The 15,454-nt window shown below is 38.2% G+C and overlaps 2 long non-coding RNA genes across 2 annotated transcripts; one reads left to right on the top strand and one right to left on the bottom strand.

Moving 5' to 3' along the window:
- Window positions 1-4,529: 4,529 nt before the first annotated feature.
- LOC145452431 (uncharacterized) lies at window positions 4,530-9,301 on the bottom strand. The gene is made up of 2 exons (XR_013919355.1): window positions 6,779-9,301; window positions 4,530-5,271 (listed from the first exon to the last, which is right to left on the bottom strand). It is a non-coding gene; the product is annotated as an uncharacterized LOC145452431 (long non-coding RNA).
- Window positions 9,302-10,153: 852 nt separating this feature from the next.
- LOC145452438 (uncharacterized) lies at window positions 10,154-14,884 on the top strand. The gene is made up of 2 exons (XR_013919362.1): window positions 10,154-12,635; window positions 14,143-14,884. It is a non-coding gene; the product is annotated as an uncharacterized LOC145452438 (long non-coding RNA).
- Window positions 14,885-15,454: the final 570 nt, after the last annotated feature.

Genomic DNA, 15,454 nt, shown 5'->3' with positions numbered 1-15,454 from the left:
TATGTTGCTAAAGTACATTGGGGGTCGTATCTGTATACCACTGGGCTCATTTGGCAAGAATAGGATTATTCGACGTTTAGACATAGCAAAATCGACGGTAGGCCTATCGGTGAACATGTCTCTATCATTTTGTGCAAATGTTTCTTCGTCGACGATCTCGCTGCGAGTGCACAAGCGAAGACGCATGTTGGACGACACGTTATCTCCTAATTGCGAATATAGTCTGACTCAATTCTGTGAATAACATGTATTTATAATTTTCAGAAGGTGGCTCCAATACTGAATGCAAGAAATCCAGTGACAATGAATCATGCGAAGTACCGAGAAAAATTTCAAGTCAACTAAATCTGCTATGAATATTCGACTTTATGGTCATATACGAAGATCTGGGAAAATGTGGCTGGCCCCTGGATACGTCAATGCGTCAGAATTGTTGTTTTAGTCATCATCAAAATTCGCGGCCATGCTAATCAAATTTTGGTTGACCTTGCAATTGTATCTGATGTTATAAATAATTTCGAGAATTACCTCGCAGGCCACACCAAACCTTCTCGTGTGCCAAATTTGGCCTGCGTGCCACGGGCTGGCCGCGCCTGGTCTGTATGGTTATTAATAACAGTGATTGGTGGTACATAAAAATTCTATCGCAAATCCTTTGAAAGCAAATGTTTTCGTGATAGAGAAGTTGGAGTCGGAGTCGAAGTCAGGGTCATTTTCACAAATTCCGACTCCGACTCTCGTCAGTATTTTTCCCACGACTCCGACTCCAGCCATTATAGTTTTCACGACTCCGACTCCATCAAGCGAAAATTAGCCAGACTTCAACTCCGACTCCATAGCCCTGGCGCAGACTCGTCAAAAATTAGACGGAACATTGCTTATAGGTACTGCAGTTGAACACAGAACGACAATGCAGCCTATATGCACGTAGCTATCACATACCACAATTTAATGTAGCTATGGATGGAAAATTCATAACAGCTACATAAGTAAGGGAATGTATTTTCTCCGCATTACGTACTGGTACTGGCCGTTGCTACTAAATAATTCCTACAAGTCTGTCGTATTCCGAAATCGATAGCGCGTTTCACTGTGCTCCGTTGTCCATAGCGAATATAGTGCACGAGGCAGATTCGTTTTGCCTCACCTGGGTATTGTTTCTCTGCGATGGCATTGTCTGTGAGAAAGCCGAATGTCACCTTCCTTGGCGATTTTTTTAGGGTTCTGGTGCTCCGACACTGTTAATATTTGGATTTTAGGAATTAGTGTGACGATAGCATTTTATTGATACCAGTTATTATGAATTCCGAGCTACTTATGATGAGTTGCATTGTCGCAGGTGAGGCACGACCCGCCTGTGCCTCATCTGTGCCTCACCTCTCCTTTCGCGCTCTATTTTTGAATATTAATTATGTAAATCGACTATGTTGGGTGAAAAAATGTTCAAATTTAGTTATTCATGAGCATCGGTGTAAAATATCAATAATCATCGACTCATGGAGGATTTTCACTTATTTACCCTGACGACAGGTGAGGTACTGCCTCACCTGCCTCACCTGCCTCACCTGCCTCATTGGACCGCACGTCACTGCCACAAGATATCCACGAATTGCCTTATAATAGGTATGAATAAATATCTACTTAATCACCTCTGGTCGTTATATTAACACTGTTGTCCTACCTTGCCCAGACATTGCTTCATTGATCATTCGCCACCATCGTTTACTTTTTGCTTTTCCTTTTTAAACCAACATTTTTCACAGCCAGACTGTATATAGCAGTGATCGCGAACCTATAGCTCGCGAGCCATGTATGGCTCTTTGCCAAATATTTCTTTTTGTACTGAATTTATCAATATTGCAGCAGCTTGTTGGTAAATTCTGATCACGGCCAGAATAATTATTGTCGTGACAATATAAACATGTCTTTGAGAGGTCAAGACAATACCGTCTTCAGGTTTAGGGGCTCCCAACCCTCTTTTAAAAATCCTAACATTTAAGTTACCGTCGTACCGGCGACCAATTTCACTCGCAAATTCTATTTACTCGACTGGAATTCTTGGACTGTGCGATACGTTGATTAATCAAAAAGAATAGCAGACATGGCGACGCCCATATCACAACGTAGTTTTCAAATACACATTTTCCTCCTGATCTACGGCGCGAAATGAACGGCCGTGAACGTAACATTCGTAATTACAAACTGGAATTACAAACAACGCCATCGCTATCCATGTTCTTGATTGGTAAGAAGCTCTGATAGTACCGGTGATAACATGTAGGCGTGTAGCGCAACGTTATATGATACCGCTGAATACCTTTAGAATTGAGAAATCGATCAGCATTTAGATTTTCGGAATCGGTGTGACACTGCGACAGTTTCATTCGATTAATGTCCGTTATAATGAATTGTAAGTTATTTATGATGAATTGCGTTATCAATGGTGAGGCTTGGCCCATATGTGGCTTACCTCTCGTTTCGCACTGCCTCACTTGCTTCCCCTGACCCCACGCCACTGATGTATCACAGCTTAGAGCAGAGGTCTCAAACACGCGGCCCTCGAGAACATGTTGTGCGGCCTGCGACGACATTACGACATTTCAAGTATTCGACAATATATTCAAGTGCCACATATTTCTTTTGGATATGAAAACTTGAAGTTCACTCCGAAACTACTAAAAAACACTGAAATCCCAACAAACTACTCTATCACATCACTTTGGAAAGCTACCAAGCGGTAGAAGATCAGTTATTACATTTCTAAGTTCATGATGATAAAACATGACCCATTGATGATTTGTGACTGAAAATTCTGATTTGGTTTGGCGCGACCTTTCGTAAAATTACTCGATTTCGGATTGGCTAGGTGATTAAGAAATAAAACGGACTCGGGTTGAGTCGGGAAAACGTTAAAATCACATAAGGACTTGCGACTCGGAACGTTGACTTGGTAATCCTACGGACGCCACTATCTATGAAACTGTCATGGGGAATAGTGATATATCAAAAGTTCGTAGCTTTCGTTGCGTGTGGTATCTAGCTATCTAATCAGCTCAGTATGGCAACCATCGGTATTGTGAGACCCTCGTGACGTATAGTTGTAACATGCTGCTGGATGTTGTTTGTTCTCTTTATCCATGTTATTATTGGTGACGAGTAAGTTAGTAGTACGCTCCACAGCTGTAACACCAATTAATTCATCTTATTCTTGGCGAATTTATTCAACTGGAATATGGTCTTCGCGTTACGCGCGACTTTATGTGAATGTGCTTTCTGATTTTAATATAGGTAGGCATGTAGGCCCTACCATTAGAAATGGTGTTGAAAATAAACAGGGTCTACCAGAAATCTTATTGGAAGCACGAGGGATGCGTTAGTAGTAGTATAGATCGCTCGTGAGGTGGGTGGGGCTCTTATGGGCCCGCTCGCATGTCGCCGCGAAACTCGTGTTGGCATATCGCGCTTTTCGACCCCCCCTTCCGCTGGCACATCGCCATTGGTTCTTATGGGTGCGTTCGCATGTCGCACTTTCAGGTATAGTCATCTCTCGCACATCGCATGGAAAACTCGTGTTGGCACATCGCACTTTTAGGTATAGGCACCTCTCGCACATCGCATGGAAAACTCGTGGTCGCATTCGCCATGTGTTCTTATGGGTGCGTCGGCATATCGCACTTTCGGGTATAGGCATCTCTCGACCGATGCCTCGAAACTCGTGTTGAACCGGTAACCCTTTTCGGTATATGAATCGCTCAACCGGTGCTAATAAGTTTGTCACAGAGCCGTCGCACAATAACCGCGTTCACAAACTAAACACTCCAAAAAGGTGTGAAATATTGGTAAAATCCCGCGATCGCTCACAAGATAATACCTAAGACATAACCATGGCATTCGAGTTAATCCCAACGTTTGCGGTGAATGCGACTTCGATATATCGTTATTCTTATGGGTGCGGCGATGATTCGTACTTTCGTTGATAGAATGCTAGCGGCATGTCGTACTTTCACCAAAAAGGGTGTGAAATAGTTTGCTAAATCTAGGAATCAGTCGCTTGGTAATTAGTTTACCACGGAACCGGCGTAGACGGTGATACCAACAATAGCCGCGTTCACATATTAACACTCCAAATAGGCGTGAAATAGTTTGCAAACCCTGCGTTCGCTGACAAGATAATGTCTCAGACATACGCGACTTGATGTTACAGGCATATCGATCGCTCACGCGGTGAAATTTTCGTAAGCAGTTTGGCACAGAGCTTGATTTCACTCGTACGATTTAATAAGTAACGAATAACAGACCGCCAGTGTCGGTAACTTGAATAGCGACAAATTGTCACTTATTTCCGCTCTAACCCTAATCCTTTGTGAAGTGAACGCTTATTCAAAAGGGTGTGATATCATTTTAAAATCCTACGACACTCACAGGGTAATGCTTCAGACAAAGCGATCCCTCATGCCCGCTCACAAGGTAATATTTCCGTAATTAGTTTGTCACAGAGTCGTCGCAGACGGTGATTCGTAAACCAACAATTTGACACTTTCTGGTATGGTCGCTATATGTTTTTGACACTTTGTCCGTGTTTGACTTTAGTTGTATGATAAGAATCATGCGAATATTCAAGCAATGTATCAATTGAATGAAATGAAACTTACTACACAGCTCAAGTTGATTCGTATTTGAATTTGTTGATCCGGTACAATTCTAATTAATTTGAGAAATCTTTTTAACGTGATCTTTGGATTCGACCGTAACCTGAATATTACTGACGCCGACTTTCAGTCACATTGAATTATTCACACATTCCACGCCGCTGTTTTAACAGTTATAGAATCAATACCAACTATCTCTAACCCGATAATATTCAATCATTTTGGTAATTTACCAACTTTAAATCCATTCGCGGATGTACTAAAGGTAAATCCAAATAATCCAAAATGAATTATTTGGACTTTGACATGGTCTGAATTGAAATAGATTGACAAACATGACTACCAACTTTCCCGCAGTCCCATTTCGATATTATATGCACATTGATTTGAAACAAGTAATGAAACATTACAACTCTATTCGCGATCCCGCTTTCCGTTTGTCAAAGAGATATTTTAACATCTTACCATACTCAAAAGAATTCTTCACAACATTAACAATTGTTAAAAATCTAGTTTTCACTTACTTGATTATATCACTACAACTCACAAACTTGAATTAATTCATCCTGGCTGTATTCGTATGATCGGTCTTTTTTATTCGATTGTAAAGGTCGTTACTATTCTGAAGACAAAGTATTTACTAATCGGTACATATACGATTTGACTTGGACATATTATATTTTGAGTATACGAGATTTGAATGTCCGAACAATAACTGAGAATTAATTTATCACAATTAAATCCGTATATTACAGCGTAAAAGATATTGGGGGGTCAGCAACTCTGTACGGTCGTAGTTACAACCACATTAACTAATCTACCCAGGCAACTCGTCATGATCATTCCTGAAATCAACACAAACACGACCACTGACTTGAGTTAACCGCGAAACAGCATCAAGTTTTAAATCCGCTTGCAGCTGACGGATTATTCGAATGCATCGATGGAGAATATTATTGAACTCGTCGGTATTGTTACTTCAACAAATTACACCGACTGCGAAAGTTAATATCGAATGGTAAGACTTGATCACATATTTGTTGATCACAGACATGACAAAAAAACATTACCGAGATTTTATAAACTAGTCATATTACTCTACACATCTATCAATATCAAAATGCGAGTCATCCAATTTTTCTACTAAAGTAACATTGCACTTTCGGATTCGGTATAGTCATACAAATTGTATTAAATCCAACATCAAAACAAAAGGATTTTTTTTTTTTTTTAGTTTATTGAAATCAAATCATTCGTCTTCGACTTGTGCTTTTCTAGATTGCACGCAATAACTCGTTACGAACGAGCTGTAACCAAAGTTAAGAATTCTTTGTGTCCACAGATATAGAAGATGAATATAGCTAACACAATCGCGAATCGATGTTTCAGAGTATTTCACGGATGTAATAAACTTGTTAGTGTCGCCTATCTAAAAGTATGCATGCGTTCGATTTCCATACCGACTGTTGCGATGTTTAGGATTCGTTTACAATGACCAAGAGTGAGGATTTAACATCAATGTCGTTACTGGAGGTATTCACAACAGAGAATCGAAACATTACACAGTGTGAAAATATATCTTTGATATCAAAGCACTATCCCAAGTACGCGATTAATACTCAACTCCGTTCACACTTTCTATAGAACGTGCTAAATGTAAAATATCACGAGGTTGCACTCTAAGACTTTGATCATTACAAAAGTAAATTGAATATGTTTGATCGATGCATTCAATTCAACTAGAAATGTCTAGTGCACAACAATCGTAATATTAAGGAAGTACTTGCTACACTGTAATTCACTAAACGTGTTTTGCATTGTTGTTCATTTGTAGCATTGATTGAAATTGAACCCTCAAATAATAATTCCCGACACGAAACCAAACCGCTGAAAGTCGTTACCAACACAAAGAAACACTTTGTACGATGTTTGCCAAATGTACCCTATGGCTAGGTGTACTAGAATTATTTGTGTAACACATACACCGACAATGTAATCGAAAATTTTTCCGTTGTCATTCGCTAAAGTAAATGTCATCACAATACTCTGTCACTAAAGATCTTACTTGTATCTGCTTGAATCACCGATAATTAACTCGCTAAATCAAACCATAAGGAAATTTCACTCACTCATCAGATATGAAACAGCGTCGCTTAATCGGTGTAGATCGTTTTTCTAAATGCAAATCATACCTGACCAACAGAAAACAATTTTCACTCACCTTGTAATGAAACCAAGTGGTGGACCTTCGTTCAATATTTTGTTTGTGTCAAATACTTTGCAATAAACACAGTGGAGTGGTCGAGCTTTACATCAGCAGACTGTAATCTGTAAATCAAGCTTACATCCGACTTGTAACTGTATCGTTTACCTAACCGAGTTGTATGCACAGTTTGATATTTTTTGTTATTTGGTAATTGCTGAATATACAACTTCGAAATACTCCCTTGAACGTAATTTCCATCATCGTAATAATCGAAGTACATTTGTGTCGAATTCGTAACAGCCGACTATGACATGATAAATTTTTGACAAGTTATGCTTGGAAGATTGGTTGTATATCACGAAAAATAATTACCGCTCATATTGATACTGTTATCCATTGTTCGGTATTTTCAAACGAGTAAAATTTATTACTTGAGTAACTCCGCTTAATGCAAATGTAAACACAACCGTCTTTCAACATCACAAAGACATCGATACAAAGTATACAATCAAACGCAACAAGTTTTACTTTTGTAGGTTGTGTATGGTTATCCTGCATAACTCATTTCTTACCAAAGCCATATGAAATATATTCATGTTACACGAAAATATTCACTCATGCTACAAACCTGTACAATGATTGGTGGTGCTTTCAAACTGTTTCGATACCTCAAGAACTTTATTGTCTGAATGGTTGTTCATGTATCGTAATAATCAAGTAGTTCAACACAGAACTAGTATTAACAGAAACACCAGAGTTGTTTGCACAAAAGTTTGTATGTGTACAGTATACGAATACCATGTGTAAGTCCAGCACAATTGTGGTATCCATACGAGTTTAGTTAACACAATTTACGACACCGAGGTCGCGTCATCTTTCGTAAGACAACAAACCAAGGCTTCAGGATATGTCCATGTCATAGCAATGAATCGGCTACTCCAACAACAGAGTGCATATGTTTTCTAGTTACGGTGCTTACATCTTACACACAAATCAATCTACTTTGCTAACGAAAAGTGGTGAGTCATCATATGGTTATCCTCACTAGTAAAACATACTATCATACAAAATGATCGTTATAGTTTGCACACCAACGGTACATCGTACAAGTAACAAGTCTCGAGAATCCAGTTATTCAAAAAACGTGAAAGTATTTCTACACCAAGTCGTTATGTTGACGAAAGCGTATATTGTAATATCATGATCGATTTGCATTCGTTGGTCACAAACTGTCACTACTCTAAATAATTCTTTTTCACTCAAACACAAACGCATACTTGTCACCATTCGTTTTCATCAAGTACGAGTTCAAGAAACTTACTACGACATGAATTTTTATTTTCATGTTGTGTAAATAGGTAATAATTAATTCAAGTAACACTATATCAACATCATCGAGTTGTGCTAATAGATTTACATGTGGTCTTGTGGTTTTCATCGGGACATACAGCACGAACTAACTGTAGACTCCTCTCTGTTGTACAGCTACTCGGTAATCGAAATGCTTTAACATGTAAACAACGATCTTGTTTCGTCACACCAAAAATATGTTCACTGTCGCGATCCTCCGCACAAGACGTGCATAGCCTTTTCACACTCGTAATAGTATACCAACGTCAAGCGATAACGTTTAACAAGACCAACGACACTGAACCCACGACGTTTACCTATGTAAAATTACCACTTTCACTTGCCAGTCCATCGTTTACCTGACTAAACATATTATTTTCCTTTGGAGATCTGATGTTTACCCAGAGTAAGAAACCTTTTTCACTTGGAAATCTATTTTTTCCTTGGCTAACAAACCTTTTTTCACTTGTAAATATGTTTTTTCCTTGGCTAACAAACCTTTTTTCACTTGGAAATCTATTTTTTCTCTGGTTAACAAACCTTTTTCCCGGGTAACAAACCTTTTTCCCTGCGCAACAAGCCATTTTCACTTGGTGGTCCGTCGTTTACCTGAGTAAAAATATCATTTTCCTTTGGGGATCTGGCGTTTACCCGGTGTAACAATACATTTTCGCTTGGAAAAATACTTTTACCTAGAGTAACTAATCATTTTCTCCTGGGTAACAATCCCTTTTCGTCTGGAAACTATCATTTAACTGAGTACCAATACCGTTTTCACTTGGAAATACATTTTTTCCCTGGGTAACAATACCATTTTCGTTTTGAAAACTGACAACCACACCGGTCAATTTGATATTTTTGTATATTGTTACAACGAACAGTGACGGAAATATACACAGACTACCGGTTTCAGAGTACACCCCATCGGTCGTATCACGTCAATATCATCGGTTAACCACATACAATATACTCTTGTACACCGAAATGCACGCTTTGGAAAATTGGACAATAGGCTGCGATAGTTCTGTGATGTCCGGGTTCGTGCTTTAGATTTTCCAGAGTTAAAATGTCTGAATAAAACACCTCCTCGACGACGGTTGGTATGTGGATAACGGTGTTCGGAAAACGGTTGGATTTATGTCGCCCATCGCGATAACAATTCCTGATCGAGTTTTCCTCCGGCATGTTTGCTATATTGTGTCTTTATTGGTCAATGTATGTCTCGACATTCAGTTTGAAATCGGAAATGATAAAGTATGTAACCGGATCCGGATATCAACTCTGAATCGATAAACAAATGAACAATATTCAAAGTAAACATGTCACACCCTGTGTTTCCACGAAAAAATACCATCCAGACATACGTCGCGCTTGTTTGCCCACATCAGTATACGCGCAAATGGAGGTGTGTGACATTTCATGCAATGTGTTGGTATACAAACATCGATCCACAGACATTATCATAGCCGGTAGTTTTGATGTAGATCGAATGTCACCCGATAACAATACCAATAAGCCACATTGCAATGACTCTGAGTCCGTCTGAGCATGACATACAGACACACAAACATGGAACCGTAACATGGGTTATTCGCACGACGGTGAAAGTGAACTGCACAGAATATACCAATAGAGCGACGTATGTCTGGATGGTATTTTTTCGTGGAAACACAGGGTGTGACATGTTTACTTTGAATATTGTTCATTTGTTTATCGATTCAGAGTTGATATCCGGATCCGGTTACATACTTTATCATTTCCGATTTCAAACTGAATGTCGAGACATACATTGACCAATAAAGACACAATATAGCAAACATGCCGGAGGAAAACTCGATCAGGAATTGTTATCGCGATGGGCGACATAAATCCAACCGTTTTCCGAACACCGTTATCCACATACCAACCGTCGTCGAGGAGGTGTTTTATTCAGACATTTTAACTCTGGAAAATCTAAAGCACGAACCCGGACATCACAGAACTATCGCAGCCTATTGTCCAATTTTCCAAAGCGTGCATTTCGGTGTACAAGAGTATATTGTATGTGGTTAACCGATGATATTGACGTGATACGACCGATGGGGTGTACTCTGAAACCGGTAGTCTGTGTATATTTCCGTCACTGTTCGTTGTAACAATATACAAAAATATCAAATTGACCGGTGTGGTTGTCAGTTTTCAAAACGAAAATGGTATTGTTACCCAGGGAAAAAATGTATTTCCAAGTGAAAACGGTATTGGTACTCAGTTAAATGATAGTTTCCAGACGAAAAGGGATTGTTACCCAGGAGAAAATGATTAGTTACTCTAGGTAAAAGTATTTTTCCAAGCGAAAATGTATTGTTACACCGGGTAAACGCCAGATCCCCAAAGGAAAATGATATTTTTACTCAGGTAAACGACGGACCACCAAGTGAAAATGGCTTGTTGCGCAGGGAAAAAGGTTTGTTACCCGGGAAAAAGGTTTGTTAACCAGAGAAAAAATAGATTTCCAAGTGAAAAAAGGTTTGTTAGCCAAGGAAAAAACATATTTACAAGTGAAAAAAGGTTTGTTAGCCAAGGAAAAAATAGATTTCCAAGTGAAAAAGGTTTCTTACTCTGGGTAAACATCAGATCTCCAAAGGAAAATAATATGTTTAGTCAGGTAAACGATGGACTGGCAAGTGAAAGTGGTAATTTTACATAGGTAAACGTCGTGGGTTCAGTGTCGTTGGTCTTGTTAAACGTTATCGCTTGACGTTGGTATACTATTACGAGTGTGAAAAGGCTATGCACGTCTTGTGCGGAGGATCGCGACAGTGAACATATTTTTGGTGTGACGAAACAAGATCGTTGTTTACATGTTAAAGCATTTCGATTACCGAGTAGCTGTACAACAGAGAGGAGTCTACAGTTAGTTCGTGCTGTATGTCCCGATGAAAACCACAAGACCACATGTAAATCTATTAGCACAACTCGATGATGTTGATATAGTGTTACTTGAATTAATTATTACCTATTTACACAACATGAAAATAAAAATTCATGTCGTAGTAAGTTTCTTGAACTCGTACTTGATGAAAACGAATGGTGACAAGTATGCGTTTGTGTTTGAGTGAAAAAGAATTATTTAGAGTAGTGACAGTTTGTGACCAACGAATGCAAATCGATCATGATATTACAATATACGCTTTCGTCAACATAACGACTTGGTGTAGAAATACTTTCACGTTTTTTGAATAACTGGATTCTCGAGACTTGTTACTTGTACGATGTACCGTTGGTGTGCAAACTATAACGATCATTTTGTATGATAGTATGTTTTACTAGTGAGGATAACCATATGATGACTCACCACTTTTCGTTAGCAAAGTAGATTGATTTGTGTGTAAGATGTAAGCACCGTAACTAGAAAACATATGCACTCTGTTGTTGGAGTAGCCGATTCATTGCTATGACATGGACATATCCTGAAGCCTTGGTTTGTTGTCTTACGAAAGATGACGCGACCTCGGTGTCGTAAATTGTGTTAACTAAACTCGTATGGATACCACAATTGTGCTGGACTTACACATGGTATTCGTATACTGTACACATACAAACTTTTGTGCAAACAACTCTGGTGTTTCTGTTAATACTAGTTCTGTGTTGAACTACTTGATTATTACGATACATGAACAACCATTCAGACAATAAAGTTCTTGAGGTATCGAAACAGTTTGAAAGCACCACCAATCATTGTACAGGTTTGTAGCATGAGTGAATATTTTCGTGTAACATGAATATATTTCATATGGCTTTGGTAAGAAATGAGTTATGCAGGATAACCATACACAACCTACAAAAGTAAAACTTGTTGCGTTTGATTGTATACTTTGTATCGATGTCTTTGTGATGTTGAAAGACGGTTGTGTTTACATTTGCATTAAGCGGAGTTACTCAAGTAATAAATTTTACTCGTTTGAAAATACCGAACAATGGATAACAGTATCAATATGAGCGGTAATTATTTTTCGTGATATACAACCAATCTTCCAAGCATAACTTGTCAAAAATTTATCATGTCATAGTCGGCTGTTACGAATTCGACACAAATGTACTTCGATTATTACGATGATGGAAATTACGTTCAAGGGAGTATTTCGAAGTTGTATATTCAGCAATTACCAAATAACAAAAAATATCAAACTGTGCATACAACTCGGTTAGGTAAACGATACAGTTACAAGTCGGATGTAAGCTTGATTTACAGATTACAGTCTGCTGATGTAAAGCTCGACCACTCCACTGTGTTTATTGCAAAGTATTTGACACAAACAAAATATTGAACGAAGGTCCACCACTTGGTTTCATTACAAGGTGAGTGAAAATTGTTTTCTGTTGGTCAGGTATGATTTGCATTTAGAAAAACGATCTACACCGATTAAGCGACGCTGTTTCATATCTGATGAGTGAGTGAAATTTCCTTATGGTTTGATTTAGCGAGTTAATTATCGGTGATTCAAGCAGATACAAGTAAGATCTTTAGTGACAGAGTATTGTGATGACATTTACTTTAGCGAATGACAACGGAAAAATTTTCGATTACATTGTCGGTGTATGTGTTACACAAATAATTCTAGTACACCTAGCCATAGGGTACATTTGGCAAACATCGTACAAAGTGTTTCTTTGTGTTGGTAACGACTTTCAGCGGTTTGGTTTCGTGTCGGGAATTATTATTTGAGGGTTCAATTTCAATCAATGCTACAAATGAACAACAATGCAAAACACGTTTAGTGAATTACAGTGTAGCAAGTACTTCCTTAATATTACGATTGTTGTGCACTAGACATTTCTAGTTGAATTGAATGCATCGATCAAACATATTCAATTTACTTTTGTAATGATCAAAGTCTTAGAGTGCAACCTCGTGATATTTTACATTTAGCACGTTCTATAGAAAGTGTGAACGGAGTTGAGTATTAATCGCGTACTTGGGATAGTGCTTTGATATCAAAGATATATTTTCACACTGTGTAATGTTTCGATTCTCTGTTGTGAATACCTCCAGTAACGACATTGATGTTAAATCCTCACTCTTGGTCATTGTAAACGAATCCTAAACATCGCAACAGTCGGTATGGAAATCGAACGCATGCATACTTTTAGATAGGCGACACTAACAAGTTTATTACATCCGTGAAATACTCTGAAACATCGATTCGCGATTGTGTTAGCTATATTCATCTTCTATATCTGTGGACACAAAGAATTCTTAACTTTGGTTACAGCTCGTTCGTAACGAGTTATTGCGTGCAATCTAGAAAAGCACAAGTCGAAGACGAATGATTTGATTTCAATAAACTAAAAAAAAAAAAAAATCCTTTTGTTTTGATGTTGGATTTAATACAATTTGTATGACTATACCGAATCCGAAAGTGCAATGTTACTTTAGTAGAAAAATTGGATGACTCGCATTTTGATATTGATAGATGTGTAGAGTAATATGACTAGTTTATAAAATCTCGGTAATGTTTTTTTGTCATGTCTGTGATCAACAAATATGTGATCAAGTCTTACCATTCGATATTAACTTTCGCAGTCGGTGTAATTTGTTGAAGTAACAATACCGACGAGTTCAATAATATTCTCCATCGATGCATTCGAATAATCCGTCAGCTGCAAGCGGATTTAAAACTTGATGCTGTTTCGCGGTTAACTCAAGTCAGTGGTCGTGTTTGTGTTGATTTCAGGAATGATCATGACGAGTTGCCTGGGTAGATTAGTTAATGTGGTTGTAACTACGACCGTACAGAGTTGCTGACCCCCCAATATCTTTTACGCTGTAATATACGGATTTAATTGTGATAAATTAATTCTCAGTTATTGTTCGGACATTCAAATCTCGTATACTCAAAATATAATATGTCCAAGTCAAATCGTATATGTACCGATTAGTAAATACTTTGTCTTCAGAATAGTAACGACCTTTACAATCGAATAAAAAAGACCGATCATACGAATACAGCCAGGATGAATTAATTCAAGTTTGTGAGTTGTAGTGATATAATCAAGTAAGTGAAAACTAGATTTTTAACAATTGTTAATGTTGTGAAGAATTCTTTTGAGTATGGTAAGATGTTAAAATATCTCTTTGACAAACGGAAAGCGGGATCGCGAATAGAGTTGTAATGTTTCATTACTTGTTTCAAATCAATGTGCATATAATATCGAAATGGGACTGCGGGAAAGTTGGTAGTCATGTTTGTCAATCTATTTCAATTCAGACCATATCAAAGTCCAAATAATTCATTTTGGATTATTTGGATTTACCTTTAGTACATCCGCGAATGGATTTAAAGTTGGTAAATTACCAAAATGATTGAATATTATCGGGTTAGAGATAGTTGGTATTGATTCTATAACTGTTAAAACAGCGGCGTGGAATGTGTGAATAATTCAATGTGACTGAAAGTCGGCGTCAGTAATATTCAGGTTACGGTCGAATCCAAAGATCACGTTAAAAAGATTTCTCAAATTAATTAGAATTGTACCGGATCAACAAATTCAAATACGAATCAACTTGAGCTGTGTAGTAAGTTTCATTTCATTCAATTGATACATTGCTTGAATATTCGCATGATTCTTATCATACAACTAAAGTCAAACACGGACAAAGTGTCAAAAACATATAGCGACCATACCAGAAAGTGTCAAATTGTTGGTTTACGAATCACCGTCTGCGACGACTCTGTGACAAACTAATTACGGAAATATTACCTTGTGAGCGGGCATGAGGGATCGCTTTGTCTGAAGCATTACCCTGTGAGTGTCGTAGGATTTTAAAATGATATCACACCCTTTTGAAGAAGCGTTCACTTCACAAAGGATTAGGGTTAGAGCGGAAATAAGTGACAATTTGTCGCTATTCAAGTTACCGACACTGGCGGTCTGTTATTCGTTACTTATTAAATCGTACGAGTGAAATCAAGCTCTGTGCCAAACTGCTTACGAAAATTTCACCGCGTGAGCGATCGATATGCCTGTAACATCAAGTCGCGTATGTCTGAGACATTATCTTGTCAGCGAACGCAGGGTTTGCAAACTATTTCACGCCTATTTGGAGTGTTAATATGTGAACGCGGCTATTGTTGGTATCACCGTCTACGCCGGTTCCGTGGTAAACTAATTACCAAGCGACTGATTCCTAGATTTAGCAAACTATTTCACACCCTTTTTGGTGAAAGTACGACATGCCGCTAGCATTCTATCAACGAAAGTACGAATC

Source organism: Botryllus schlosseri, chromosome 12 (genome assembly GCF_051294905.1).
Source record: "Botryllus schlosseri isolate E-star chromosome 12, Bs_hap1, whole genome shotgun sequence".
NCBI lineage: Eukaryota > Metazoa > Chordata > Ascidiacea > Stolidobranchia > Styelidae > Botryllus > Botryllus schlosseri.
Note: the sequence above shows the minus strand (reverse complement) of the source record. Positions and strands in the feature narration are given on the sequence as shown.